Genomic DNA, 27,753 nt, shown 5'->3' on the forward strand with positions numbered 1-27,753 from the left:
CTTCATCTCCTGTTTGACAGGTGGATCCTTTACCACTGAGCCACCTCGGAAACTCAATTCTAATTTGCTTTTATTTATTTCCTCATATTGCAGCTTTAGTCAGCATCAGTATTGGAAGAATTTTGCAAACGTTAATTACAGATGTCCAAGTTACTGGCTCTAGATTTTCTCAGAAAAATTCTGGACATCCTTAGAATCTCTGGATCTTGTGAAAAATTCTATCTCAGACCATGGACAAAGTTCCCCAGGTGGTACAGATGCAAGTGAAGTCTTCAATGGAGGGTCATCTAAGCTACCCGAGATACCAAAGAAGGGACACTACCTATGCAGGAATACTTAACTCCAAGACAGCCCTAAACTTTACAATTCTTTCAAATAAAAAGGACAAAGCTATTCCATGAAAGAGTTGGTTATAAACCAGGACTTTTTTTTTCTTTTTTTAAGTTTTTGCAATTACAGTAGAATTGAAACCCTGACCCCAGACCAAGGCAAGTCCAATTCTGGGGATTTAAAATGTAACTTTGGGATTTTATTTTCATACCAATTTTCAATTGGTGGTCACAAAACAAAGGCTCAATCTTTGATTATATCAATTGGATACTCTTCTTGCTTAATAGCTGTTTTTGCCATTCATTTTTCACAAACACACATGCACAGTTTACCTGTTCTTCTTCCTCATACTCACATAAAAGGCAACTTTTAAACGTTCCTTTTGAGGTCTGTCTCCAAATAGAAAGATAGATAGGTAGATATAGAAAGATGATAGATAGACAGATGATGTTGTAACTTTTTGATGTTTCTCCCCGCATTGCTAACAACTAAGCAAGGTCAGAGTTCCTAGGTAAATAAATTTTTAGCGTAGGGTAGCACTTTCTCTGGAGAAGGCAATGGCACCCCGCTCCAGTACTCTTGCCTGGAAAATACCATGGATGGAGGAGCCTAGTAGGCTGTAGTCCATGGGGTCGCTAAGAGTTGGGTACGACTGAGCGACTTCACTTTCACTTTTCACTTTCATGCATTGGAGAAGGAAATGGCAACCCACTCCAGTGTTCTTGCCTGGAGAATCCCAGGGACAGGGGAGCCTGGTGGGCTGCCATTTATAGGGTCGCACAGAGTCGGACACGACTGAAGAGACTTAGCAGCAGTAGCAGCACATTCTCTGATGGTACGCACTGTAAGCAGATGTGCATAAGCTATGGGGTAATAAAACTTGGTATTTGATTTTAATGCTTTCTCTGCGACCTTGGTGATATCATGTAATATCTTAGAGATAAATAGTTTCTATATGTGAGTGAAGATTAATAGTTTTTGTTCTACATGTCTAATAGAGCCACTGAATAAAATAAATTAGAGCAGCACTTTTCACATTATTTAAAGGACAGGATCAGGCATTAATGTACATAGGCATGTATATACATTTTTATTCTGATACATCACAGACTCTCAGTTCAGTTCAGTTCAGTTCAGTCGCTCAGTCATGTCCGACTCTTTGTGACCCCATGAATCGCAGCACGCCAGGCATCCCTGTCCATCACCAACTCCCGGAGTTCACTCAGACTCACGTCCATCGAGTCCGTGATGCCATCCAGCCATCTCATCCTGGGTCGTCCCCTTCTCCTCCTGCCCCAATCCCTCCCAGAATCAGAGTCTTTTCCAATGAGTCAACTCTTCACATGAGGTGGCCAAAGTACTAGAGCTTCAGCTCCAGCATCATTCCTTCCAAAGAAATCCCAGGGCTGATCTCCTTCAGAATGGACTGGTTGGATCTCCTTGCAGTCCAAGGGACTCTCAAGAGTCTTCTCCAACACCACAGTTCAAACGCATCAACTCTTGAGCGCTCAGCCTTCTTCACAGTCCAACTCTCACATCCATACATGACCACTGGAAAAACCATAGCCTTGACTAGGCGGACCTTAGTCAGCAAAGTAATGTCTCTGCTTTTGAATATGCTATCTAGGTTGGTCATAACTTTTCTTCCAAGGAGTAAGCGTCTTTTAATTTCCTGGCTGCAGTCACCATCTGCAGTGATTTTGGAGCCCAAAAAAATAAAGTCTGACACTGTTTCCACTGTTTCCCATCTATTTCCCATGAAGTGATGGGACCAGATGCCATGATCATCGTTTTCTGAATGTTGAGTTTTAAGCCAACCTTTTCACTCTCCTGTTTCACTTTCATCAAGAGGCCTTTTAGCTCCTCTTCAGTTTCTGCCATAAGGGTGGTGTCATCTGCATATCTGAGGTTATTGATATTTCTCCTGGCAGTCTTGATTCCAGCTTGTGCTTCCTCCAGCCCAGCATTTCTCATGATATACTCTGCATATAAGTTAAATAAGCAGGGTGACAGTATACAGCCTTGCCGTACTCCTTTTCCTATTTGGAACCAGTCTGTTGTTCCATGTCCAGTTCTAACTGTTGCTTCCTGACCTGCATACGGATTTCTCAAGACTCTACTTTTGTAAAATTCAATTCATGAAAGTTACTCTAAATATGTTTTAAAAGAGAGAAAATTCAAAGCATACAAAATTCATCATTGCTTTTTAACAGTTAGATTTAACTATCGTAAAATTACTGTGCTGAATTGTCATAAAAGTTTGTAAGCATTTACTCAATTTTTGTATTTCATTGGAGACCAAAAATAGTTACAGCTACTCTTTTCTGTGTGAACCATTTAATATATAATTAATATGGTTATTTTCTTAAGCAAATCTGTGGTTGCCTTTTATTAATAAACAGGGTTTGTTTTGTCCACAAACTTTTGAACATTTAAATATACTCAAAATAGTTTCAACTCCGAAGACGACCCTTGTGCTAAGAGCTCAGTTGGCTTCAGTCGTGTCCAATTCTGTGTGGCCCTATGGACTGTAGCCCAAAAGGCTCCTCTGTCCATAGGATTCTCCAAGCAAGAACACTGGAGCGAGTGGGTTTGCATTTCCTCCTCCAGGGGATCTTCCCTACAAGGGATTGGACTCCCATCTCTTATGTTTACCTGCCTGGGAGTCTTTACCACTAGTGCCACCAGGAGAGGCTATGAACTTCATCTTCTATGCCAGTTTGAGTTCTTAAACTTGGCTATCGTATAAGTTCTACACATGTAGAAGATTCAAAAAGAAACCAGCAAAGACAAACGCTATCTATAAATGAGACTCATAAATAATTAAATATGTCTAGCATGAAAGTGAAGAAGCACTAAAGAGCCTCTTGATGAAAGTGAAAGAGGACAGTGAGAAATTGGCTTGAAGCTCAACATTCAGAAAACTACAATCATGGCATCTGGTCCCATCAGTTCAGTTCAGTTCAGTTCAGTTCAGTTGCTCAGTCATGTCTGACTCTTTGTGACCCCATGAATCGCAGCACGACAGGCCTCCCTGTCCATCACCAACTCCTTGAGTTCACTCAGACTCACGTCCATTGAGTGGGTGATGCCATCCAGCCATCCCATCCTCTGTCATCCCCTTTTCCCCCTGCCCCCAATCCCTCCCAGCATCCGAGTCTTTTCCAATGAGTCAACTCTTCTCATGAGGTGGCCAAAGTACTGGAGTTTCAGCTTTAGCATCATTCCTTCCAAAAGAACACCCAGGGCTGATCTCTTTTAGAATGGACTGGTTGGATCTCCTTGCAGTCCAAGGGACTCTCAAGAGTCTTCTCCAACATCACAGTTCAAAAGCATCAATTCTTTGGTGCTCAGCTTTCTTCACAGTCCAACTCTCCCATCCATACAAGCTCACAGCAAAAACCATAGCCTTGACTAGACGGAACTTTGTGGGCAAAGTAATGCCTCTGCTTTTGAATATACTATCTAAGTTGGTCATAACTTTCCTTCCAAGGAGTATGTGTCTTTTAATTTCATGGCTGCAGTCACCATCTGCAGTGATTTTGGAGCCCTCGTCCCATCACTTTATGGCAAATAGATTGGGAAACAGTGGAAATAGTAGCTGACTTTATTTTTGGGGGCCTCCAAAATCACTGCAGATGGTGTTGGAGAAGATTCTTGAGAGTCCCTTGGACTGCAAGGAGATCCAACCAGTCCATCGTAAAGGAGATCAGTCCTGGGTATTCTTTGGAAGGACTGACGCTAAAGCTGAAACTCCAATACTTTGGCCACATGATGCGAAGAGCTGACTCATTGGAAAAGATCCTGCTGCTGGGAAAGATTGAGAGCAGGAGGAGAAGGGAATGACAGAGGATGAGGTGTTTGGATGGCATCACCGACTCAATGGACATGGGTTTGGGTGGACTCCAGGAGTTGGTGATGGACAGGGAGGCCTGGAATGCCGCAGTTCATGGGATCACAAAGAGTCAGAGACAAATGAGTGGCTGAATTAAGTATGATAAAGGAAAGATTTTAATGATGCTCCCTCAAAATGTCAAGTTTATAACTACCTTGTATCTTCTACTTCCTGTTTTCTACTTAAGACTCCACTACACCTTAGCTGTTTTCAGCTAATATGATGATACATGACAAAATTTAGTTCACTAGTTTTATTTTAAGTCTCTGTATCTAAGTATGCATCTGTAATTTGTATTGTGTATACATGCCAAGTGTTTTATGGGGGGGGGGTATGAGCACCTATTGCAACAATATAAGTGGCTATGGGAGTGAGATGTGAGACATTTTCATAGAACTAAAGGGAATCTAGGCAAAAAAAACAGTGTTGCTCTCTTAGGAAAAATAGCATGGTGTGATAATGATAATATCCTAATGAAATTTATGTGGCCAATCTCTCTAAAGAATTCAGAGAAAATTTCTATTGTTCTTTTCATCTTTTCTGTTAAGATTTCAAGGAGTTTGAGATTTCCATTAGGTAAGCAATGAAAACTAAAATTAGGCTTATTTGGAAAATGGAGAAATTGTGATACGTTTACGTCAAGTGATTTGTTCAACAGTGCAAAACAGATCAGTGAGAGCTAGAACTAAAATATGCTTTATAATTTTCCTGCTTTTTACTTTTCATTATGTATCTCTTTTCTCTCATAGACTAAAATGTTGCAAACAAATGAGATTATTTTAAAAGAATTTGTTATGTAGCATGCTTGGAAAGTTAAAACATATAAAAAGGTCAAGGAAATAAGCCCTCTCTTTATACCATTTAAAAATCAGGGATAGAGATAGGTTTTAATTTACAGTCAAAGTATCTCAAGGACCACACACAATCTGCAATGCAATACACATAGCAGATTGTTAATCAGTGCTTGCACAAAAAGTTCATACATGAAGCGGGTTAGTCATGAAAAATATGACATTTACATAAAATAAAATAAGTTGTCATGTTCAAAATTACTCCCTCATTTGTTTATGTGTAATACGTAACAGGCAATAAATTAGTTACTCTGAACACAAGGCCCATTTCATGCTCTCAATGAGCTTATAGTCATGTCAGAGAAACACACAATAAAAACTCAATTTATTCATAGACTATAAAGTCCTGTGACCTAGGTAAGCCCGCACCCTCTGGTGGAATGTCCATAGGATCCTGGAGGAAGCAAAGTCTGGTGGGTTTTAGGCTTTCCAGAAGGAGGTAAGAGAATGTCCATCCCAGAAAAGAGCACTAGAGGCAATAACTCACTGTGCAGGGAACACAAAGTTCGAGAAATATTTATGCTTCATGGACACACACACATTGAATATCTTTGCATTTTAATTAACTAAAGCATCTTGAAGAAAATTTTGAGAGTTTTACTACAAGCACAGTTTGTGGGAGATTTGATATGCTGACATGCCACCACCATCCATGTCTTCTTCTGGTGGACATCCCCAGGTGCCAAAGCCTGGAAGGATGGGAAGTTAACCATTGAGAGTCACCTCTGAATCCCAGCAGCCTGAACTTGCATGAGATTTCTATGAACAGTCCTAAAAGACCACATCCCACTAGTTCAGTAGACGCTGCCATCCGGTGTGACCCTGGAGACCTTGGGTAGCCTTGCCTGAGCATTCGTATGTCTGTCACTAGCTCAATGACTGTCAAGGTGCATTGGTAGCTGCCAGAACTTCCTGGCCCAGGAGAATAGCTCTGGCAGAACTCTCTTGAATACAGTTCCCCTGCAGCCTCCCTATGCCCCACACTCCTGAAGATTCTAAGGCATGTCCCCCACACCCACCCAGTGCTGGGGCTCTGGGAGTTTTTCCTGGGGTCCTTGTGGAAGTTCCATTCCTCTAGCATTGTAGAACATTCTTGCCCTAAATCTCTGTCTACTGTGGTTGCTGTTTAGTTACTAAGTCATGCCAGACTCTTTTGCAACCCCGTGGACTGTAGCCTGCCAGGCTTCCATGTCCATAGGATTTTTCAGGCAGGAATAATGGAATAGGTTGCCATTTCTTTCTCCAGGGGACCTTCCCAACCCAGGGAAGGAATGAAATCAAGTCCCCTACTTGGCAGGCAGATTCTTTATTGCTGAGCCACCCGGGAAGCCCAAATAGATTTTTTTTTGTTTGTTTTTAGATTTTTTAAATCTTTAAAATTTCTTGGTGTTCTGTGTAACAAATTGACTAGCTAATTGTTCTGTTTTCAGTTGTGATACACACACTAACCAATAATAGTTTCTTCCATATGAAAGGCAACCATCCCAGGCAAACGATGAAGACAACTAAAGAGAATTCTAGAAGACTGAAAGTACTGAGACACTTGCATGAGAACCTGCATATAGCTAAATTTCAGTTCTGAAAGCATTAGATAAAGATTGCAAGATAATTTCTTCAGAATTTCGGCCAAAACTGGTGGCATTTTGTCTTCTCTAGTCCTGTCCACTGACAACATGAAGTGAAACTGTTTAAGAGGCACCAATTTTGTTATTTTATAGAAAGGAGACTTTAAATCACCACGAGTCTGAGTAATGAATAAGCTATTCAAGACAGTCAGCCAAGATTATTTCTATTCATTCTTGATTATGATTATATTATAGATTACGTAATAAATAAAACATAATATAAAATCAGAAAGTGAAGCAGACGAGACAGCACACACCACGTTATAATTACTATGGTATCATGGATGAATGACAGGCATACAATTTTCTGCTGAAGACAAATCTCTATACATGACTCAAGATATAAATATCAAACTCAGGTCTAAATTATATCTGTAGATTCACTATCTGGGCTTCAATCTCTTTTCTTTAGTAACTTACCCATAATCAAAGTCATATAAATAAAACAAGACACTCTAGGCCTTCAGTGGGAAGTGAGGCTAAAAAGAGCTCTGGCAAAATGTCTCTCTCCATAGCTGTCTCTTTACTCTCCACCGAAGTCTCAACAGACGCTTTGGCTACTTTCAACATACTTTCCTGTGGGCACATCACTAACTGCAGCTGCAAAGCCAGCTTCCCAGGTCGGGCATCACATTTGCTCTACTGAGCATGATGTGCTTAAGAGACTAACACTATCAAACTGTTGCTGTCGTCTCATATCTAGGGAGTCTAGGCTTACCGCATGCTTGATAGGGAAAAATACACTGATGGAAATACATCGGTGTTTCTGGGGGAAAAGCATCAAGGACTCAATGGGAGGGGGATTTTTAAAAATGGAAAACATTCTAATCTCCATTCGTTGATGTTTCTGACAGTTTCAAACAATGAGAGTAGACTGCAGAATTGGTATGCTCTGGGAGGTTCTTTAGGACTTGGGTAGAACTGGTTGGGTCTTGCTTACTGATTGATAAGAATTATTCTATCACACTGCACTTACGAGGTTCTAACAATTCTATTATTTATCCTCTTTCAACAGTAACTCCACCTCATGTACTGTATTGATATCCATACAGTATAGAATGATTTGAATTAATAAAAAAAGGAGGCATTTTCCAGGTGATATGAACTGGCATAGTCTAGTGAGTCTATGAAGCTTTCAATTCGTGAAATAATGTTAGTAGCCCAAGATTCTCTAGATGAAGAGAAAAACAGATTAGCAAACTAATAATAAGTGTGTATATAAATACTAAGGGAAAAGTGGGGTTGAGAGTGACCTACCACTTCAGTACAGAGCGGAAGTTTGAATCACCACATTATAGACAAGTCAATGTTCGAAGATGAGAACGTTTAGTTGAATTCAGCTTCCTTTAGTTGAATAAGATAAGATACAGAGGAATAGCAGGTAAGGAAACAGATTCCAAAGCATCCACAGGCCCCAGTAAATAGCTGTAATAGCATGTCGAAAGACATCATACTACTGATTGTTGGTATGATAGTCCAGTTTCAATACAATTAGTTAAAATGTGAAAAATGTCACTTGCTTTGTCCCCATGATGTCAAGATGTCTCTTTGTCATTTTCTCATGAATTACAGTAAATGCCTCATTAAACTATAGGCTTTCCAGGATGTTTCATATAAATAAATTTTTACTGGACTTAGTCCAGGTATTTTTAATCATAAATATTCATAGAAACATACTTATTTTGTCTGCCACTTAATTAATCATGTTTGATTTAAGATGAAAATGCACATGAATAAACCAAAAATATCTCCTCTAAGTCTTTCATATTTAGTGTTATGCTTCAACTAGATTTGAATACGCCCTTAAGTTTTCTCTAATAAGGGGTTTATCTTATAGCAGACCCACCTGTTTGTCACATGTCATCATTTTATTTTCCTGATTCAGATGAAATGCTATTCACAAGATTCAATTTCTAAAATAGCCTTTTGGCGATAGGTTGGAGCCTTTTGCAAAAGGTTGGAACATTTTTATATCTTATCTTGTGCCCGTTGCACTATGTGTTATTACACTCTATACGCAATTTATATATGCATTTGTTAGGTGGACTCCAGGAAAAGGAAGAAAAAAGAAAGCTTCAAATGAGCGATTTTCAGGTCCATACTTCCCTTGGAAAGCAATATGGGGAGGGACACCAGCCTCTTTGTGAGATTGCATTATGATCTAGTGACCCTGAAAATAGGGTCAGAAGGAGGTCTCTCTGCTAACTGGAAAACTAATCAATATAATTCAATGTAAGGACTGGTGCACCCAAATCACATAACTTCTCTCCTTTTCTGTTCCCCTCCACTACCAACCCTGACAGCCAACCTCCTCCACCTCATGGTTATCCCCGCCATGGCTCATATACTCACAGTCCCACATACAGGCAAATGCTCACCAAAAAATTGTAAGAATCTTATATTTTTCGTGAGCTGTATAGAAATCAAGAACTTTCAGTTGAATGCCATTTTCATATTCAACTTGTTTGGACTGAGACCTATTTGTTGGAAATGAGATGTAATCTACTTAAAACAATAACTTAAAACAGTAACTTGGGAATGCAGCTTCTGTTTCAAGGTCAGATAAAGGTATAGAATTGTGTTTTTCTTTAATAGATCAACATTATTGCTGATACCAAAATCCATCTATTTAGATTTTGTAGCAGATTATCAGAGAAACTTCTCTATGGACTGGTTTGCATTTGATTCAGATCAGGTACAGTTGCTGAGAAGGAGAGCAAAACAAAGGGTAAAAGGTCACTAGTGACTAATTTTCTGAAAACTAGCAGCTTGTGTAAGTAATAGAACATTTATTGCCTTTCGATGTTGTCCCAGCAATGAGTGAGAAAATCCATAAGAATTCCCAGCCCTAGCCTTTATTAAGGCATAGCCCTGGATTAGTTTAATGTGCAATTTAAAGTCATTGCCTGCCAATAGTTTGCTTACCTTTCTTAAGTAGGGCCATTTTCCATCTCCACTCCCCCAATCAAGTTGTCAAAAAGATTAAAAAAAAAAGAGATGTCCTTTTTTAATCATTTGAGAGAGAATCATTTTCCAATCTAAGGTATGCACTTATGTCTTTTTATATAGTATAATTTCTGGTAAAATGACCAACTCCATGTGAAGCTCTAATTATTCCCATAAATTCACCAGCGTGGAAGATGAGGCCTTTTTCCTTTGTGCCCATCTGCTTCCTGACCAGGTTGGCCAGTCCTTTTGATTCCAGAGCTTGTGAAACATTTACATATCCCAGAACTATTTTATTTAATACTTTAAAGTATAATTACAATGCCAAAGTAATTTTTAAGACTAAAAGTGTTTTTAAACTAGATAAATTTTAAATATTTAGAAAAGAGTGAGTCTTAACATTAACACCATCAGATAAGTGGATAAGAAAGAAAACTAACAGTATTTGATGCTAAGCAGTGTGTATATTTTATCTCTGAATCCACTAAGCAGCTTCATAAAGTAGGCTACATTATCATCTTTTTCAGGATGAGCAAACTGTAATTCTGGAAGCTTCATAAACTAGCCAGAGTCTCAGAACTAAGAGAATTAGTCAATTTTGCTGTAACCCAAATATCCCTAATTCTTTTTACATGACTCTACGCTGTCTTCCAGAAGTATGTTGTGGGTCAGAAAATCCTTCAGGCTTCTGATAATGTCTCTTATTAAACTAGATCTTTTCAAACCTCTGAAGCATGTTTAAAAATGCCAACAAACTTTTTTTTAAGTATTTAAAACAATGCTGAGTCCAAGCTCATAGAAAGTAAAGAGCAAGTTTTATAAATAGAGGGTTTATAAAGGAAGTTTATTTTCTTTGGACATTTACTCAAGAAAATGAAAATCAACGTATGAATGCAGGTATCAAATGAAGCAGAAAAACAAACAAACAAAACTGTGCTGATGCTTCTTTGCTGCTAATTTTCCTGATAGAAGTTATTTTTAAACAATGTTAAAAAATTTTAAGTTATAGTTCAATATTATTAAAATGATATTTCAGAGTTAGATATGTGTCTTGCCAAAATCATGAAAATAACAATGGGGTTCGAACCTGGTTTTAATAATGTTGGTATCCTTGTTACCGCATATAGTTCTTGGCACATAGAAGGTGCTTTATGTCTGGGGCTGTATGTAATGGTCAATGAAATACATACCCCCACCTAAAAAGTCATTGTAAGCCTTCATACATTTGAAAGCTGTAATACAGAGTATTAAAAAAAAATGTCAGAACTGTTCCCCCTTAGTTTGAACTAAGGTGCTAACACAAAAGACATCAGATCTCAAGCTAAGATAAATTTCTAGTACAGATTTTTGAAAAGAAGTGTTTTAGAGCTGGGTGGATTGGAGGGGGGATCCTATTTGAAACAACTTTAGCCTAACAATGGGCTTTTCTTTAGAAAGAGCTAGATAAACGAATTAAGTGAGACAGTATGTATAACTTAAAGTGAAGACAATGCTGTCTGCATCTCTTGGGAATGGTCTTGAGACCATCGATGCACAAGATTGCACACGATGGTGCAATACTGCACAATTGAACATGATGGTGTGCTCACTCACCTAGAGCCAGACATCCTGGAATGTAAAGTCAAGTGGGCCTTAGGAAGCATCACTACAAACAAAGCCAGTGGAGAAGATGGAATTCCAGTTGAGCTATTTCAAATCCTAAAAGATGATGCTATGAAAGTTCTGTGCTTGATACGCCAGCAAATTTGGAAAACTCAACAGTGGGCACAGGACTAAAAAAGGTCAATTTTCATTCCAATCCCAAAGAAAGGCATTATCAAAGAATGCTTAAACTACCACACAATTACACTCATCTCATACTCTAGCAAAGCAATGCTCAAAATTCTCCAAGCCATGCTTCAACAGTGCATGAACCGTGAACTTCCAAATGTTGAAGCTGGATTTAGAAAAGGCAAAGGAAGCAGAGATCAAATTGCCAACATCTGTTGGATCATCGAAAAAGCAAGAGAGTTCCAGAAAAACATCTACTTCTGCTTTATTGACTATGCCAAAGCCTTTGACTGTGTGGATCACAATAAACTGTGGAAAATTCTGAAAGATAGATGGGAACACCAGACCACCTGACCTGCCTCTTGAGGAATCTGTATGAAGATCAAGAAGCAACAGTTAGAACTGGACATGGAACAACAGAATGGTTCCAAATTGGGAAAGGAGTACGTCAAGGCTGTATATTGTCACTCTGCTTATTAAACTTATACACAGAGTACATCATGTGAAACGCCGGGCTAGATGAAGCACAAGCTGGAATCAAGACTGCCTGGAGAAATATCAATAACCTCAGATATGCAGATGACACCACACTTATGGCGGACAGCAAAGAAGAACTAAAGAGCCTTTTGATGAAAGTGAAAGAGGAGAGTGAAAAAATTGGCTTGAAACTCAAAATTCAGAAAACTAAGATCATAAAATCCAGTTGCATCATTTCATGGCAAACGGATGGAGAAACAATGGAAACTGACAGACTTTATTTTCTTGGGCTCCAAAATCACTGCAGATTATGACTGCAGCCATGAAATTAAAAGACACTTGCTCTGTGGAAGAGAAGTTATGACCAACCTAGACAGCACTTTTAAAAAAAATGGGCCAAAGAACTAAATAGACATTTCTCCAAAGAAGACATACGGATGGCTAACAAACACATGAAAAGATGCTCAACATCACTCATTATTAGAGAAATGCAAATCAAAACCACAATGAGGTACCACTTCACACCAGTCAGAATGGCTGCGATCCAAAAATCTGCAAGCAATAAATGCTGGAGAGGGTGTGGAGAAAGGGAACCCTCCTACACTGTTGGTGGGAATGCAAACTAGTACAGCCACTATGGAGAACAGTGTGGAGATTCCTTAAAAAATTGCAAATAGAACTACCTTATGACCCAGCAATCCCACTTCTGGGCATACACACCGAGGAAACCAGAATTGAAAGAGACACATGTACCCCAATGTTCATTGCAGCACTGTTTATAATAGCCAGGACATGGAAACAACCTAGATGTCCATCAGCAGATGAATGGATAAGAAAGCTGTGGTACATATACACAATGGAGTATTACTCAGCCGTTAAAAAGAATTCATTTGAATCAGTTCTGATGAGATGGATGAAACTGGAGCCGATTATACAGAGTGAAGTAAGCCAGAAAGAAAAACACCAATACAGTATACTAACACATATATATGGAATTTAGGAAGATGGCAATGACGACCCTGTATGCAAGACAGGGAAAGAGACACAGATGTGTATAACGGACTTTTGGACACAGAGGGAGAGGGAGAGGGTGGGATGATTTGGGAGAATGACATTCTAACATGTATACTATCATGTGAATTGAATCGCCAGTCTATGTCTGATGCAGGATGCAGCATGCTTGGGGCTGGTGCATGGGGATGACCCAGAAAGATGTTATGGGGAGGGAGGTGGGAGGGGGGTTCATGTTTGGGAATGCATGTAAGAATTAAAGATTTTAAAATTTAAAAAATAAAAAACTAAAAAAAAAAAAAAAAAAAAGCTTTGCCAACAAAGGTCCATCTGGTCAAAGCTATGGTTTTTCCAGTAGTCAGGTATGGATGTGAGAGTTGGACTATAAAGAAAGCTGAATGCCAAAGAACTGATGGTTTTGAACTTTGGCGTTGGAGAAGACTCCTGAGAGTCCCTTGGACTGCAAGGAGATCCAACCAGTCCATCCTAAATGAAATCAGTGCTGAATATTCATTGGAAGGACTGATGCTGAAGCTGAAACTCCAATACTTTGCCACCTGATGCGAAGAACTGACTCATTTGAAAAGACCCTGAAGCTAGGAAAGATAGAAGGCAGGAGGAGAAGGGGATGACAGAGGATGAGATGGTTGGAAGGCATCACCGACTCAATGGACATTGGTTTGAGTAAGCTCTGGGAGTTGGTGATGGACAAGAAAGCCTGGCATGCTGCAGTCCATGGGGTTGCAAAGAGTTGATACGAATGAGCAACTGAACTGAACTGAATGCTGTCTGACATTTAAAAACTGGACACCTTGAGCAGTAACAAAGGAAGATTAAACCCTTTTGACTCTCAATCCTGATGGATCCATTAAACATTAGAATACTGGCCCGACTATGTTATTTATTCGAATGCTCTATCAGAGACCACATTTACCAACAGCTCAAGCAAGAAAAAAGAGTGTTTCTCTCACTTCATCCTGGAGGGAAGCATTTCATCTCTGCTCTTCAAGGATATCTTGTCTATTAACACTGAGTTTTTAAGGTACTTTTGAGGATGGCTTGCTGTTGCTTTCTTAGGCCATCAGTGGGGAGGGAGGTGAAACAAAGCAAACATGATGGGAATTCAGATCATGAGTAGGTTTCTGCTACATCAGAGAATACTTAGTACTGTGGATAACATTTTCATTAGCTTTAAAGTTTGTGTACATGTTCCTGTGGCTGGAGGAATAGTGGGAGACTCAAGAGGTAGTAACAGTATAACAAGATGTCATGAAGATAGAGAAGTAGATAAATGCAATGCTGATTTGAGGAAGACAAGTCTTTCTGGCTTGTCTACAGAGGTTGTCTGTTCATAAATTGTGTTCCAGCTAACTTTAAAACAATCTATTCTACTGTTGATGGGTATTTGGATAGTTTCCAGCTTTTGGCTAATGCATACAATGCTGCTATGAGTGTTTGAGTATATGTCCTCAGGTAAACATATGTACACATTTCTGATGGGTATATAAAACTAAGGATAGCTTGGTCACAGGATACAGATAGTTTCTACTTTACTAGATAGATTTATCAGCCATTTTGATATACTCTTTTGTAGTGTGTATATTTAGAAAAAATTTTACCCACTTTTTATTGCTTTCTTTTTGTTTTTAACTTCCCATTCACTTATAGGAGCAGTGCATTGTCAGAGAACTTCTCAAAATTATCTTAGAGGGTCTGTAAAACCTGTGGGATGAACTCGAAATTCTATACAGGTCTGGGAAAGAAAGTGTCAACATACACATGAAAAGATGCTCAACATCACTCATTATTAGAGAAATGCAAATCAAAACCACAATGAGTTACCACTTCACACCAGTCAGAATGGCTGTGATCCAAAAATCTGCAAGCAATAAATGCTGGAGAGGGTGTGGAGAAAAAGGGAACCCTCCTACACTGTTGGTGGGAATGCAAACTAGTACAGCCACTATGGAGAACAGTGTGGAGATTCCTTAAAAAATTGCAAATAGAACTACCTTATGACCCAGCAATCCCATTGCTGGGCATACACACCGAGGAAACTAGAATTGAAAGAGACGCATGTACCCCAATGTTCATCGCAGCACTGTTTATAATAGCCAGGACATGGAAACAACCTAGATGTCCATCAGCAGATGAATGGATAAGAAAGCTGTGGTACATATACACAATGGAGTATTACTCAGCCGTTAAAAAGAATTCATTTGAATCAGTTCTGATGAGATGGATGAAACTGGAGCCAATTATACAGAGTGAAGTAAGCCAGAAAGAAAAACACCAATACAGTATACTAACACATATATATGGAATTTAGGAAGATGGCAATGACGACCCTGTATGCAAGACAGGAAAAAGGACACAGATGTGTATAAAAGACTTTTGGACTCAGAGGGAGAGGGAGAGGGTGGGATGATTTGGGAGAATGGGAATTCTAACATGTATACTATCATGTAAGAATTGAATCGCCAGTCCATGTCTGACGTAGGGTGCAGCATGCTTGGGGCTGGTGCATGGGGATGACCCAGAGAGATGTTGTGGGGAGGGAGGTGGGAGGGGGGGTCATGTTTGGGAACGCATGTAAGAATTAAAGATTTTAAAATTTAAAAAATAAATTAATTAATTAAAAAAAAAAGAAAGTGTCAACATAGTTCAATAAGGAGTGTCAGGAAAGAATTTTTTCATGATTAAATCATACTTAGCCCAACTCATCTAATAAAATAGTTATCCTGGTACACATTTTATATTTATACTAAACATTTATGTATATACACATATTTTGTTTATTTACCAAAATGAGATTGCATTACAGACACCAGTTTCTTTTTCACTTAATTTACATTATTTTGTGGATATCTCTCCAGTTAAACACATAGACATGTTTCATATTGTAAATATTAACTTGATGCCCTTGTTTTATTATAATTCATGGAACCATTCTTTTACTGATGAGAATTTAGGTTGTTGCTGAATTTTTGTCCTCACCATGTTGCTATAAGTATTCTTGTACATATATTCTCCTATGTAAATGTGTATGTACATATGTGTATTAAACGTTTGTGTTATGGTGCTGTCATGTCTGACTATTTGGCTGTAGCCTGCCAGGATCCTCTGTCCATGGAATTTTTCAGGCAAGAATACTGGAGTGGGTTACCATTTTCTCCTCCAGATCTTCTCAATCCAGGGATCAAACCTACATCTCTTGTTCTTCTGCAATGATGGACAGATTCTTTACCACTGAGCCACCAGAGAAGTTCCACGCACGTGTGTGTGTCTGTGTGTGTATACATATGTCTGAAAAATTTTATAAGTGTATTTTGTTGTCATTGTTGTTAATTGCCATGTATTAAATTCCCAAAGTCAGGTCGCTTTATCAATATTTGTATCAATGTTTATGCCCTTGGCTCAAACACATTGTTTAAGTACTTTAGTTCAGGAAGGTCACTTAGCCTCATATATTATGAAAAGAGTAGATGAAATAGCTCTCATAATGATCAATTCTCATGCACTTTCTGATTTTCTTCCACATTCCTCACTTTTACACTGGTATATATTTGAAAACCTCTTTGTGATTGTGCTAAACAGGAATCTTATAGCCAAAGTGGCATGGTTTCCCTTCACATTAGGAATGCAGTAAGTGTGGTCTGGAAGCAAATTTACTCTTTTTAAATGATTTCTGGGTAAAACATATAATAACAGGTTGCATTTGCTTCTGACTTGCATTTGCTTCTGAGCAGCTAGTTCAGACTGGTACTGACTAGAGAGTTCATGTTGAAATCAGCCCACATGTACTCACTAAGATTAAAAAAAATTGCAGGCAAAATATTGCTTTTAAAAAATCTGTGTTACTCAATGTTTAGACTTTTTAAATTTAATTTGTGTCCAGTTTACAATGGGCATATCCCATAGATGTTTCTATTTATGCCTTTCTTTCTCTTACTAACAAAAAATTTTGATAAGTGATGAAGGAAAAGTTGTAAGACAAGATGTTTAGAATTTTTAAGTAGCTGTCTGTTGAACTGCAGAGCAACATATGGGTCATCTGCTTGCATTCCTCCTATATCTGCCTATTCCTCCAACAGCAACTTCCACTAAATCTTCTTTTGCTTCTGTTGGCTGTAGAGCATTGGTCTTCATTCAGCTTCTTGAACATACCAACTCTTTGGGTTCAAGGCCTTGGCATATGCTATTTCCACCCCTGGAAAACTCTCCTTCTTTCTGTCTTCCTAAATTCTTTCCATCTGATTAATCTCCTCCTATCTTTCATATCTTGACTCAGACATTATTTCCAAGGAAGGCTTTCCTAAGCCCCCTAAACTGTGCCAACTTTCTGTCATACTCTTTCAATGCATGTTAACCCATTTCTTCATAATACTTATCTCAGTTTATAATAATATCTATTATCTGTGTGATTATTTGATTTATAGCTATCTTCTCATAAGCTTATGAGAGGTTTCTATTTTTTCCTTATTAATGTATCCCAGGAATTTAGTATGATGTCTTTCATATGGTAAGAATTCAATAAATATTTGCAGAAAAAAATAAAATATATTCATACTTTCCTTGGGCTTTCTTAGATCCATTTTGAGATAATATGATCTTCTAAATGGAATGCACAATGGAGGGATTTGTGTAGTTCTATGTCGGGAAAGGCTCTCTTTATAAAAAAAATAAATCAATAAATAAAATATGTTTATATCAAGATAAAATAGGAAAACATTGATATCAGAAAGGCTACTCACATGAGTGAAAAAAGCTATTCAAAATTTATTCAGTTCTCAGTGATGTTCTAGATGATGACTAAGGGTGACATATATAGGGGTCCACCAACATTTCACTGGACTTCCTGACCTTGACATTGACAAAGAGAACTTACTTAAGGGCTGGGATGCAATAAAATCCTACAGCAGCTAGACAGAGAAAATCTTTCTAAATACTTGAGTGTACTTTTGTATTTTAGACATTGGTAGAAGCTTGGTTTCCTGGAGGAAATAAATGTGGATGGAATGCACTGAAAAAGACACATTGTGGTGTTAGGAGTCTAGCAGAAGCTGTACCACCTGGAGGCAGCAGCCCATTTAAGAGTTTTGAATTTCACACAGAGGCCCTAGAAAACCACTAAAGATATTAAAGTGAGAAATATATGGTAAGACTTATGTTTTGCAAAGATTTTTGGCTGCTCTATGAGAGTAAGCAAACATTCATTCAAGGAAGCATGTTGAGAGGTAAAAGATGATGGTAGACAGGGATCATGTGGCCACAGTAAATACAGAGAGAAATAGATACAGTTGAGGGGAAAATATCAATGATGAATCTTAGATTTATATCTTGAGGAAATGAGTAGATTAAGTAACTGACACAATTTGCTGCAAAGAAAGTGAGTCAAGAAGAAATAAGATTAGGGGGAAAAAATCAAGAGTAGATTCTGGGCAAAATACCTATTAGACATCCAACTGAATCTATGAATGTGAGGCACAGATGAATGATTTACACTGGAGATACAAAAGTAAGTAACACTCACATGTGCACATCATTCACAATGTTGGTAGCAGAGGAGACTGGGAAGGGGTTGCAAATGTATTGGTAGGGAAGGTGAGAAATATGTCACCACAAAGAGGGAACAGTCATGTTTGGCAAATTATGGGGAGTAAAATGTAAGATGGAAATACGAAAAAAATACTATTTTATTTTGGATCTTTGTCAGCTTGGGCTGCCATAACAGAATATCATAGACTGGGTGACTGAGACAACAGAAATTTATGTTCTCAAAGTTCTGGAATCTAGAAGTCCAGGAGTTCAGCACTATTCATTGTGAAACTCCCACTTCAGTCTTTAGATGGTCATATTTTCACCATAGCCTCATGTGGCTGAGGAATCATTTCTCTCACGTCTCTTTTATAAGGACACTGATTTCGTTCATGAGGACCCTTCCTGCGTGAACTAATTACTTCCCCCAAATCCCACCTCCAAATACCTTAGCACTGAGGATTAAAGTTTCAATATATGGATTTTGGGAAAACAAATTCAATCCATAGCAGATCTGGTAACATGGATATCATGAGTCATTTTCAATTGAATGGTAGTGCTTGGAAGAAGACTGATTAATTATTTTCATTGAAATGAGCTGAATATTCCAGGACATTCACTTTACAGTTAAGATTTTAAATCTTTTCACTGTGTATGCTATACTCAAGTTGCAGTATTTATTAGCATTTAATTTTAAAAAGTGTCACTGATTAAAAATCATAGCTCACATAAAAATGCTCTAGAGGGAAAAAAATGACAAAATCTCACAACCATGTGCCTGTGTTCCTGAATGGCAATAATCAATTGGAGCTCGCTGGCTTACCCTGTTGCATGGTTGCCTCTGTTTCCAGTTTACTACAGGCCCAATCACCTCATGTCCTTTCACACCACCACTTACTTCATGTCACCTTCCCATCTGCATGGCTGCAAGCAACTTACGGAAGAAACTGTGTGCCTTCTTTCTTATACTGTACAATGCCTAACACAGAATGTCGTACACGGTAAGCAACTCAATAACATTCTATTAAATCAAGTTGATTCAGGTTAATAAAATTGAGTAGCTTCAAAGAGACCTTGGTAAATATATAAAAAAGAATTTTTAAGGAAGCTTTGAGGACAAGCTGACTTTACAATTTAGTCAAAATTTGATCTGGCCATTTTTACTCTTATAGATAGCTTGCTGTACAATGCAAACTCTGTATTTTATTTAGTTACTGTTTCAATCTGTGATCATGTCTGATATGGTTAATATTTTAAAAATAATTTCTTTCTCTTAATTTCTAATTTGTAAAAGCTTTTATTGGTGTACAACATAGTCAATGCAGTTTCCAAAGGTTGTGTCAAGTTTTTGCTCCTTCTTATTCTGGTAAACAATAGGAACAAATATAGTGACTTGAGAGAATGAGATAGATTCTATCCTGAGGACCAGAAAGACATATGGTACCAACATGCATCAGGGCAAGAAAGAGGTCTTTTATGTAGCCTATCCTAGTAATATAATTGATGGGCAGAAGACAGATTCCCACTGCCAACCTCCTACCACATATGTCCTAAATTTGCTTCTACACTGTGGAAAGAGTATGTATATTTATATCTCTTTCACAAGTACTCTGAGAGCTAAAAATTAAAACACATGATACTTTGTGCTAGCTTAGAGCCCAGCACTATTTTATTTAATGCCTATCCTGTCCTTCTTTAAATTTTATCAGTTAGCCGTTGACAACCTCTTATACATCTTGGAATGTAATCAGTAACTCTCACATTAGTGTGAATCACATTGTTATTCTCTTGACACCTACAGCAATATATCTCAGTGCTCACTGGAGTGGAGCAGAAAACTGAGACATCATAAAGCAGAAAAGATGAGATGCCAGAAGGCTTCAAACTGCGGAAGACCAGAGAGAGAGAGATGGATGGACAACAAAGGCAAAAGTGATTATTTCAATTTTCTGTCTGGGTTTGTACACCCATAGACTAGAGTACCACCACCTAAAGTCTCTCCTCCCTAGTACTGTTCATGATTAATCTGTTTCCTTCATATGGAAAATCCAGATGTATTTGTTTCCTTTCTGGATCATCAGGTTGTATAAATGAACAAATCTCTTATTTCTATAGAGATTCCTATGTCCTAAGGTGTGATCCAAGAAGTTTCTGAATCTATGTGTGTGTGTGTGTGTGTGTGTGTGTGTGTGTTGTGTGCACACATCTGTTCATGTAATTTCACTTTAAATGGTAAAGTGTAGGTGGGACTTTGAAAACCTACTCATGTTCTACAGATAATGGTTTGAATACAATTTTCTCCACATGTGTTATCATTGTTTTCAATCCTGATAGTGAGACTGACTTAAACATAAAACAAACCTACAAATAAAAAAAATGCCCAAATAACTTATTTTAAAATGATCTAAGAGCATAGACTGACAATTTATAGGAGAAGGACCCTAAAGGATTAATAACTATATCAACCAACCTCATTAGTAAATGGAAAATTTACACTAAGCATCATGATGCCCAATAGATTTAAAAGTCTGACAATACCCAATATTGTTAAAATGTAGGAAAAATCATAGTTTAATACTGAGTGGAAGTGAAAATTCTTACAAAAAATTTTGGAGACTTGATTTTTGCAATATCTGGTAAAACTGAGTATTTTCACCTCTTCAGTTCAGTTCAGTCACTCAGTCATGTCCGACTCTTTGCAACCCCATGAATCCCAGCACGCCAGGCATCCTTGTCCATCACCAACTTCCAGAGTTCACTCAAACTAATGTCCATTGAGTTGGTGATGCCATCCAGCCATCTCATCCTCTGTCGTCCCTTTCTCCTCCTGCCCCCAATCCCTCCCAGCATGAGTCTTTTCCAGTGAGGCAACTCTTCGCATGAGGTGGCCAAAGTAATGGAGTTTCAGCTTTAGCATCATTCCTTCCAAAGAAATCCCAGGGTTGATCTCCTTCAGAATGGACTGGTTGGATCTCCTTGCAGTCCAAGGGACTCTCAAGAGTCTTCTCCAACATCACAGTTCAAAAGCATCAATTCTTTGGTGCTCAGCCTTCTTCACAGTCCAACTCTCACATCCATACACCACTGGAAAAACCATAGCCTTGACTAGACTCTTAAGACACAACAATTTTACACTTCAATAAATACCCTAGAGATAATTTCACTCAGAACCATAGACAAAGAGACAAGCAAGAATGTTCATAGCAGCCTTGTTTATAATTGCACAAAGTTGGAAGCAAATCGATTTTCATCATCTTGAAAACTGATCAGTAATAATGGTATATTCACATAACTAGGAGTGTTTTCAGCCATGAAAATGAATAGACTTTATGTCAGATTAATCTCTCAAAGATAATGTTGAATGATGAAATAGATTGTGAAGATTTTAAAAACTGCCAGGCCATGACACATGTTTTTCCTAGATATAAACATATATAGTCAAAATTTCAAAATCATATAAAGAATTAATAAAACCTTTCTAGACAGTTTATTTTCAAGGAAAGGGGAGTACAAAATGGAGTTCAAATTTATTATAAGACTTTATTAAAATTTTTTGACTCAGAATTTTAGGAATTTCTAATAAGTAAATCTACACTGTGTTGGTAATATTTAGTCTGTATAATTTTCTTCATGTATAAAATACTGCACAATAAAAGTATGTCAGAGTGTATTATCTGTGCGGACTTAATGTTTCCACAGCATGAGGCACAAGCATCTGTTATAACAGTACCACATTCTGTTAAGATTGTCTCCTTAGGACATTAAGTTTATCGCTTTATGACATTAGGACATTATTGACGCCACCAATCTAGGACTGTTTCTTATTCAGTTTTTAATTTATTGCCTCAATAATTGTTGGTGAATGACTATAACAACTTTATTATAATATTAGAAATAAAGGTTGCAAAATTACACATAAAATTAATAGTATACTGATCAATATTACAGTAAAGAGATTATAAAACATGTGTCTCTACATAAAGGTTTTCTCCTTTCTCCAGCTCCTATCTCAATTATAGGATGTCATTTTATTACACTGACTTTTGCTGATGGTATGAGAGGACTTCACAAAATACCATGTATCTGGTTCAGTTCAGTTCAGTCTTTCAGTCATGTCCGACTCTTTGTGACCCCATGAATTGCAGCACACCAGGCCTCCCTGTCCATCACCAACTCTCGGAGTTCACTCAGACTCATGCCCATCGAGTCAGTGATGCCATCCAGCCATCTCATCCTCAATCGTGCCCTTCTCCTACTGCCCCTAATCCCTCCCAGCATCAGAGTCTTTTCCAATGAGTCAACACTTTGCATGAGGCGGCCAAAGTACTGGAGTTTCAGCTTTAGCATCATTCCCTTCAAAGAAATCCCAGGGTTGATCTCCTTCAGAATGGACTGGTTGGATCTCCTTGCAGTCCAAGGGACTCTCAAGAGTCTTCTCCTACACCACAGTTCAAAAGCATCAATTCTTCGGTGCTCAGCCTTCTTCACAGTCCAACTCTCACATCCATACATGACCACTGGAAAAACCATAGCCTTGACTAGACGGACCTTAGTCGGCAAAGTAATGTCCCTGCTTTTGAATATGCTATCTAGGTTGCTCATAACTTTTCTTCCAAGGAGTAAGTGTCTTTTAATTTCATGGCTGCAGTCACCATCTGCAGTGATTTTGGAGCCCAGAAAAATAAAGTCTGATACTGTTTCCACTGTTTCCCCATCTATTTCCCATGAAGTGATGGGACCGGATGACATGATCTTCGTTTTCTGAATGTTGAGCTTTAAGCCAACTTTTTTACTCTCCACTTTCACTTTCATCAAGAGGCTCTTTAATTCCTCTTCACTTTCTGCCATAAGGGTGGTGTCATCTGCATATCTGAGGTTATTGATATTTCTCCTGGCAATGTTGATTCCAGCTTGTGTTTCTTCCAGCCCAGCATTTCTCATGATGTACTCTGCATATAAGTTAAATAAGCACGGTGACAATATACAGCCTTGATGTACTCCTTTTCCTATTTGGAACCAGTCTGTTGTTCCATGTCCAGTTCTAACTGCTGCTTCCTGACCTGCATACAGATTTCTCAAGAGGCAGGTCAGGTGGTCTGTATTCCCATCTCTTTCAGAATTTTCCACAGTTTATTGTGATCCACACAGTCAAAGGCTTTGGCATAGTCAATAAAGCAGAAATAGATGTTTTTCTGGAACTCTCTAGTTTTTTCCATGATTCAGCAGTTGTTGGCAGTTTGCTCTCTGGTTCCTCTGCCTTTTCTAAAACCAGCTTGAACATCAGGGAGTTCACGGTTCACGTATTGCTGAAGCCTGGCTTGGAGAATTTTGAGCATTACTTTGCTAGTGTGTGAGATGAGTGCAATTGTGCGGTAGTTTGAGCATTCTTTGGTGTTGCCTTTCTTTGGAATTGGAATGAAAACTGACCTTTTCCAGTCCTGTGGCCACTGCTGAGTTTTCCAAATTTGTTGGCATATTGAGTGAAGCACTTTCACAGCACCATCTTTCAGGATTTGAAATAGCTCAACTGGAATTCCATCACCTCCACTAGCTTTGTTCGTAGTGATGCTTTCTAAGGCCCACTTGACTTCACATTCCAGGATGTCTGGCTCTAGATGAGTGATCATACCATCGTGATTATCCAGGTCATGAAGATCTTTTTTGTACAGTTTTTCCGTGTATTCTTGCCACCTCTTCTTAATATCTTCTGCTTCTGTTAGGTCCATACCATTTCTGTCCTTTATTGAGCCCATTTTTGCATGAAATGTTCCCTTGGTATCTCTAATTTTCTTGAAGAGATCTCTAGTCTTTCCCATTCTGTTGTTTCCCTCGACTTCTTTGCATTGATTGCTGAAGAATGCTTTCTTATCTCTTCTTGCTATTCTTTGGAACTCTGCATTCAGATGCTTATATCTTTCCTTTTCTCCTTTGCTTTTTGCCTCTCTCCTTTTCGCAGCTATTTGTAAGGCCTCCCCAGACAGCCATTTTGCTTTTTTGCCTTTCTTTTCCATGGGGATGGTCTTGATCCCTGTCTCCTGTACAATGTTACGAACCTCAGTCCATAGTTCATCAGGCACTCTATCTATCAGATCTAGGCCCTTAAATCTATTTCTCACTTCCACTGTATAATCATAAGGGATTTGATTTAGGTCATACCTGAATGGTCTAGCGGTTTTCCCTACTTTCTTCAATTTCAGTCTGAATTTGGTGATAAGGAGTTCATGATCTGAACCACAGTCAGCTCCTGCTCTTGTTTTTGTTGACTGTATACAGCTTCTCCATCTTTGGCTGCAGAGAATATAATCAATGTGATTTCGGTGTTGACCAGCTGGTGATGTCCATGTGTAGAGTCTTCTCTTGTGTTGTTGGAAGAAGGTGTTTGTATCTGGTACACATATACAAATGAATTATGCAATGTAGTTCATAGTCATGACTGTAAATGAATAAGCAAACATTTTAACTGAATTTTATATTGTTTTTTTTTTTTCTCTGAACAGGGCAATATTTTAGGAGTAGTAAAAAGTTGAGGAATCTTTTCAATCATTCATTCTTAAATTTTTTTTCTTCCTTACTGAAGTATAATCGATTTATAATGCTGTATTAGTAAAACATTGTAAAACAACTTGTTACAAGCGCTTCTAGTTAGATTTCAATTTTTTATGATCAGATAAATATTTTGTTATGATTACCTGCCTGCTCAGTCTCAGTAGTGTGCGACACTTTGTGACCCTATGGACTCTCGCTCACTGGGATCCTTTGTCCATAAGATTTCCCAGCAAGAATACTGGAGCGGGTTGCCCATTTCTCCTCCAGGAGAGCTTCTTGATCTAGGGATCGAAGCTGCATCTCTTGCGTTTTTGTTATGGTTAACCAGGAGCTAGTTTTGAAGTTTTAAATGAAAAGAAAAAGATTGACCATTATTACTAAACCTTAAAAACAACACCATTAAGAAAATAAAAACTAAAACAGTTCTCATGTAAATATTCAATGTATTGATGTACATATATTGAGCATTTAAACTGGTTAAGAGAGTCTTTCCACAGTCTGGAGGACACTCACCACCACTCCCCATAACCCAGCGTGCATTGTTACCATTGACTTTGATAGCTCCAAGATATTCTAATAAGGCTCAAGCATTTAGAACTAAACATGAATTAGCAACATTTCTGGATAACCCAGGAGTGAATGAACAACATCCCCAAAGATTCTGGCATAAAATAATCTTTGTAAGCATACACAATTAAAAAAATTAGATTTAAAAACATTATTTTGTTTCCTGGAAACTTATCTGAGACTGGAAACATGACTATCAAATAGTAGAATATTTTCTTCTAGTAAAACATTAAGAGAAAGATCAATATGTAAATAGATTAATTTAAAGATCCGCAAATATAGATGGAGGGTAGCAGAACACCTCTTACCAGACGGTGGTATATCCTCTCTGAATCCTTATGATTCAAAGGAGCAGGTTTATAAATCACTAGCCCAGAGGATCTGTTTCTGATAATGGTGGGAAAGCATTTATTAGACTAGCATGTATTTGTTCTCCCACAAACAAGAATTATAAACTTTGGACAAAATATAGAAACAACTCTTTGAAGGTATCAAAATCTGGCAGAAACAGTATTCTGTTTAACCCTTAAAAGGAGAAAACTGCAATGAATGATATGTAGGTTGAAAGGGCATTTCACAACACAGATAAATGAATCAGCCAGAGCTTAAACAGAAAGCCACAGTTTTATTGGCCATAGAAGTAACAGGAGATATTTGCAAGTGCAAAAGCAGTTAGAAATTAAAGAAGGGCCATCTGGATACAATGGAGTTACAGAGGAAAGAGCTCCAAAATGTAAGTATAGGTTTTCTTCTAATCCGTGTCTTCAACTGTATATTATGCACAGATGGGCAAGAATCCAAAAGTCCAAGGGAACTAACCAGATTTTTCAGCAAATGCTTACCACAGAGGAAACAAAGGCTCAATCTACTACTTATGAGGTAATGTACCTCTATTTTCTAACATTTGTATAATTGGTTCCTAGAGTTGAGAAGAAACAGAATGATGTAAAAAAATGTATTTTAACAAATATAGGCCAAAATGTTTCACATTTGGTAAAAATACCATCCCAAGAAGCAAAGTATCTAGACAAGCCGTAAAGAAGACCCCACCTTCACACACTGTAGTCAAATTGCTAAAAATAAAAGCTGAAGAAATAAGTCTTAAGAGCAGTCAAAAGGAAAGGACAAATGAAATAAAGGGAAACATATCAGAATTATAACTGACTTCTAATCAGAAATAATAGAGAGCATAAGAAAATGTAAGTGGCATATTTAAAATGCAGAAAAAATACACCTATCAGCATAGGATTTTTACCCTGAAAAAATAACCTTCAAAAAATTAATGTGAAATAAGGAATTTTCAGTATTCACATGAAAGCTGAGGAAAATTGTCACCAGCATAGATACATGACAAAAAAGAAATGCTAAAGATGTTCTTCAGGTAGAATAAAATGATACCAGAAGAAAAACTGGATTTATTAGAAAAAAAGAAGATCACAAGAAATAATAATAAATATTCTTTTACTAATTTTCTTTTTTTAATATAAATTTATTTATTTTAATTGGAGGTTAATTACTTTACAATATTGTATTGGTTTTGCCATACATCAACATGAATCCACCACAGGTATACACGTGTTTCCCATCCTGAACCCCTTCCCTCCTCCCTCCTCATACCATCCCTCTGGGTCGTCCCAGTGCACCAGCCCCAAGCATCCAGTATCATGCATCGAACCTGGACTGGTGATTCATTTCATATATGATATTATACATGTTTCAATGCCATTCTCCCAAATCATCCCACCCTCTACCTCTCCCACAAAGTCCAAAAGACTGTTCTATACATCTGTGTCTCTTTTGCTGTCTCGCATACAAGGTTATCATTACCATCTTTCTAAATTCCATATATAAACTAATTTTCTTTTTAAACTCAACTGCCTATATAAAGCAAACGTAACAAAGCATATGGAGTATATAACGTAGAGAAATAGAGTAAATGACAATAGCAACATAAAAATGGAAGGCTGTGAAAGGGAAATATAGTTCCGCTGTCTTAAGTTTCTTATATCAAACATTTGATATTATAATATTATTAAAATATAATTTTGTGATAAGTTGTAATTCAGAGTGCAATTTATAGAAAAGTCACCAAAAATAATACAAAGAGATACACTTAGAGAGGTAATACTCAACTAAATGCCCAAAGAAAATACTCAACTAATCCAAAGAAGAAAGAACAAGGGGAAAATGAATCATG

Source organism: Ovis aries, chromosome 6 (genome assembly GCF_016772045.2).
Source record: "Ovis aries strain OAR_USU_Benz2616 breed Rambouillet chromosome 6, ARS-UI_Ramb_v3.0, whole genome shotgun sequence".
NCBI lineage: Eukaryota > Metazoa > Chordata > Mammalia > Artiodactyla > Bovidae > Ovis > Ovis aries.